Source organism: Nicotiana tabacum, chromosome 18, assembly GCF_000715075.1.
Source record: "Nicotiana tabacum cultivar K326 chromosome 18, ASM71507v2, whole genome shotgun sequence".
NCBI lineage: Eukaryota > Viridiplantae > Streptophyta > Magnoliopsida > Solanales > Solanaceae > Nicotiana > Nicotiana tabacum.
In genome coordinates, this window is record NC_134097.1 from 110,439,983 (window position 1) to 110,444,675 (window position 4,693).

Here is a 4,693-nt window from a genome sequence, read left to right on the forward strand (position 1 = left end):
GCCTTTCCAACATAGGGTCTCCACTCCTTAGTTGAGTTTATTTTAATATAGGGTCTCCACGGTTTCCACTTCCTAGTTGATTTTATTTTAGACATAGAGTCTCCACTCCCTAGTCGTTTTTCCAACATAGGGTCTCCACTCCCTAGTTGATTTTATTTTAGGCATAGGGTCTTCACTCCCTAGTCTGCTTTTCCAACATAGGGTCTCCACTCCCTAGTTGAGTTTATTTTAGACATAGGGTCTCCACTCCCTAGTCGCTTTTCCAACATAGGGTCTCCACTCCCTAGTTGAGTTTATTTTAGACATAGGGTCTCCACTCCCTAGTCGCTTTTCCAACATAGGGTCTCCACTCCTTAGTTGATTTTATTTTAACATAGGGTCTCCATTCCCTAGTCTGTTTTTCTAACATAGGGTCTCCACTCCCTAGTTGATTTTATTTTATGCATAGGGTCTCCACTCCCTAGTCTGTTTTTCCAACATAGGGTCTCCACTCCCTAGTTGAGTTTATTTTAGACATAGGGTCTCCACTCCCTAGTCGCTTTTCCAACATAGGGTCTCCACTCCTTAGTTGATTTTATTTTAACATAGGGTCTCCATTCCCTAGTCTGTTTTTCTAACATAGGGTCTCCACTCCCTAGTTGATTTTATTTTATGCATAGGGTCTCCACTCCCTAGTCACTTTTCCAACATAGGGTCTCCACTCCCTAGTTGAAGTTATTTTACATATAGGGTCTCCACTCCCTAGTGTTTTTACAACATAGGGTCTCCACTCCCTTGTTGATTTTATTTTAGACATAGGGTCTCCACTCCCTAGGCTGCTTTTCCAACATAGGGTCTCCACTCCCTAGTTGATTTTAGTGTAGATATAGGGCTCCACTCCCTAATTTCTTTTTTCTCAAGGATAGACAATCCTTATTTTATTGCTTTCAAATAAAGAAATAGTCTAGATTTTTGTTACAATAACTCATGAAATTTTCTAGTGAAAACTGAGGCAGAAAAATTTCGTTCGTTTGTTTGCTTTGGTGCCTAAACAGGTTTTCACTGTGAGGCACAAGATTGAGATGACCAAAAGAAGGAGTCTCAACCCAAATAAAAGAAAAGAAGAAACAAGAAAAGAAGTTGAACTCTGAGTGTAGAAGCGGAGAAAAGATGCGGACTACTCAAAATTTGATTAAAGTCACAAGTTTTGCATGTCCCACCTTGATCCGAAAAGCTGAAGAATGAACCAGCGGTTGCAGCTAACGAGCATCAAGATTCAGATCGGAGTCTGCAGGAAGAACTATCCAAGACTCAAGATCAATCTTTTGAAGGTTTATAAATAGGAATCTTGTAACTCGTAGTTGATAGGCTTAGCTAGTTTAGTTTCTTATCTTTCATTTTGGTGTAATAAGGAGCTCAGCAAGTAGAAACAGCAGCAACAGCAGTAAAATCACAGTTTTCCGGTAGTCCCAGCTACCAAAACTTTAAGAACTACACTGACCCGATTCCTTTATAGCCAAGGATATGTAGGCAACCTTCGAAGCAAGGTTTGGTCAGGCTTTTTCAAAAGATGCTTCACATGTTGTTTCGAACGGGCAAAAATCCCTCGTAATTGCTCATTTTATCTTTTCCCGAAAACCTTCGTGTTTCCGAGCAAAGATGGACAGCTGTGAGCATGTGATTTTTGCCCTATATGAGTTACTCCTACAGAATCCAAGAAAATTGATTTTTTTAATTAGTTGCCATTTTTGGGTATTTTGTAGGATTATCTTAATTATTTGCATTTCCTTGCATGTTTAATTTTTATTTAAATCATAAAAATACCAAAAATATCATGCATTTTCATTTAGGCTTTATTTTTACATTTTCGGGATTAACCAGTAATTATTTGTTTTATAAAATGAAAATCACAAAAAATGCTTCATTTTTACACTTTTCCCTTTTATTTTTAAATTATTGATGTTTTGTCTTTTAATTTAAGGATTAAGTAGCTTTTATAATTCTTTTAATTAGTTAATTAGTTTAATTTCATATTTTTAGATAATCTAGGATTTTAATTTTAAGGTTTTTAATTTTAAAAAAAAAAAGAAAGAAAAGGAAATAAAAAAGGGGAGGGGCTAATTTAGAAATTGGTTTTGTTTCAATTGGGTTGATTATATACCCATGTCCCAACCCGAAAAAATACCCAAAATCCGCCCAGACCCAGGACCAAACCAACCCTTAAACGGTCTAGGTATCCCTGTCCCTAAACAACCTCGTTTTAACCATTGTAAATCCTAGTCGTTGATCATCATAGATCTAACGGCTGGGAACTGATTAATACCCTAGTATATTAATGTCGGAAACTCCTCCACCCCCCTCATTCTAAACCCTTATCAGTCTCTCACCTCTCTCAAAGAACCCAAACCCTAGCCACCCCCAAATGCCCAAACCCTACCGGCCGGCGGCGCCGTCCCAAACACCCCCATCTTCTAACCAAGAAAACACCATAACCCCATCGTCTTATATCCATCACCAATTGCTCCAAAACCCATACCCATTTGCTCCAATTTCGGATCTAGATTCTGAAAGAAAAGACCAACCCTAAATTGTCCTCTTCACTTTGATTTTTGGGGGTTTCAGGCTCGATTTGAGTCAAAGGTCATGCTAATCGATTGTTCTTGACAAGAACAATCGATTAGCATTAGTTTGGCTTATTTCGAGACCACCGGATTCCGACCAAGTCAACACTGACCGGTCAAGCTTCGACAAATATCATCGCCCTTTGATCTGCTCTGTTTGTTCAAGTTTTTTCCGGCCAAAACCAGGTCGTTTCTGTTTCTTCTCTACTTTTCTTTAGTTAGTTATTTTATTCTTATCATTTAGGTATCAGTCTTGCTTATTTTGGTTGTCTTGTTTGAATTTCAATAAAATAAGTTTACTTAGTTAATCATTTTTATTAAAATAGTTCGATGCATTTTAGGATAATTAGGTCGGGTTAATTTAAAGTAAGGGTTATTTCTTTTCAATTGGTTCTACTTCTGATTTGGCTGCATGTCTTAATTTCTCTTTTTCTGTCTTTAATTGTTAGTTTCATTACTTGTACGTAGATTTTAATAACTTCCCTTTGAAACTCATGCTAATATTAGGTTTAAAGTTTTCCTCTGTGTTTGTTTCATTTCAGATATATTAGGGTTAAATTGTTTCTTCTGTATTTGTTTCATTTTCTGATTCTGTTCATATCAAATGACTTTAGGTTTAAGGGTTGTTTGCTCAATAATTTTTTCCTTTGATCTTTTCATGTGTGTTAACTTTGGTCGTGTAATGTTGGTTCTGATTTTCCAATAATTAGGAACCCTAGGGACTTAATTGAACAAGGAAAGTTTAGGTAAAAACTGCAATAAGCAGACTTTAGAAGGGTAATTTGGGGTTTACTAATTAGGAAATATCAGAATGTTCTAGAAAGTGTACCAGCTGTCCAAATTGGTTTTAAAAGATGCTGAAAATGGACAACTAGACATTTTATCCTCTGCAAAAATACTGTACTAGCTAGGGAAATTAGGGTATAATATTCCCTAGATGCCATTTTTTGGGTACTCTATATAAAGAAAACTTTCCCTCACTCTCACACACACACATTCATCAGCATTTTTCTGCACAAAAAGGTTCTGAAAACATATAGAGATATTAGTCTTTTCGGAAAATCCATATTTGATTCTGAAAAATACCAAAATAGATACAAAAACACTCCAAAATGGGTTTCTCTTAGCTGTGTATTTTTCTGGAAATACTTGTCCCTTTTAGCTGTGGTTTGCTAGGTGAAAAAACTGGTTGGTTTTCTTGCTGGTTTCTGGGTGGAGTTTCTGAATAGCTGTTGTCTTATTGCTGTTGGTTTAAGCTCAAAATCAGCCTTATTCAATGACCTTTATTTGGTCTATTTCTTGTTGTTTTTGGATCACTATTAGGTATGTAATCACACCCTATATGGAATGGATCCTCTTGTTTAAATTTGATCTAAATACTTGTCTCTTTATGCTTAATTTCAAATTTGGATGAACATATTAGTTGATTCATAGATTTGAGATTTGAATACTTTCTGTTTAGCATAAATATTACTGTTTGGTCTAGGTCTTTTTAGGAGAAGTGTGAACTTTGAATTTTGTTTGTTTTAGCCATTGGAATCTGAAGTTTGTTGTTATCTTTAGGGCTTGTTTGTCCTCCCTTTTTGTGAATAAAGCTTTCTTGTTGAATCCCTAAATATTATCATGTCCATGTCAGTTGTTGTATAAAGTCAAGATGGTTAAAAATAGGGGATTAACTCCTTACATATTCGAAATCTCTATCCAGGTTGTAATCTGCAGATTCATTTGTTCCAGTTGGTTAATCAAACTCCAAGTAGTCATTTTAGATGATATTGAAGCTATTTTTTGATCCTACAGTTTATAGTAGATTTGTTTATGTATCATGGCCTTGTAATATGAAACTTAGAAATCTCATAATACAAGTTTAATTTTTCTTCATCTTTACTTTAGTATGACGTGTGTAAATGAGAATTAATGTTTAAACATGATGATTGGACTAGAATATGTAATAATTTATGTTTTTGATTTAAAGTCATTTGTAAAGGCCTTTTTGTTATGGGCCCTCATAAATAGGACAAAAGCCTGGGTTGATGGGTCCGAATCATTAGACCCCAAGGAGGTCTTTAAAAAAGAGAGACCTTACTAGGCCTGCA

The 4,693-nt window shown here is 35.7% G+C and overlaps 1 long non-coding RNA gene across 1 annotated transcript; it reads left to right on the top strand.

Moving 5' to 3' along the window:
- Positions 1-3,105: 3,105 nt before the first annotated feature.
- LOC107819410 (uncharacterized) lies at positions 3,106-4,478 on the top strand. The gene is made up of 2 exons (XR_001655711.2): positions 3,106-3,923; positions 4,306-4,478. It is a non-coding gene; the product is annotated as an uncharacterized LOC107819410 (long non-coding RNA).
- The last annotated feature ends 215 nt before the right edge of the window (positions 4,479-4,693 follow it).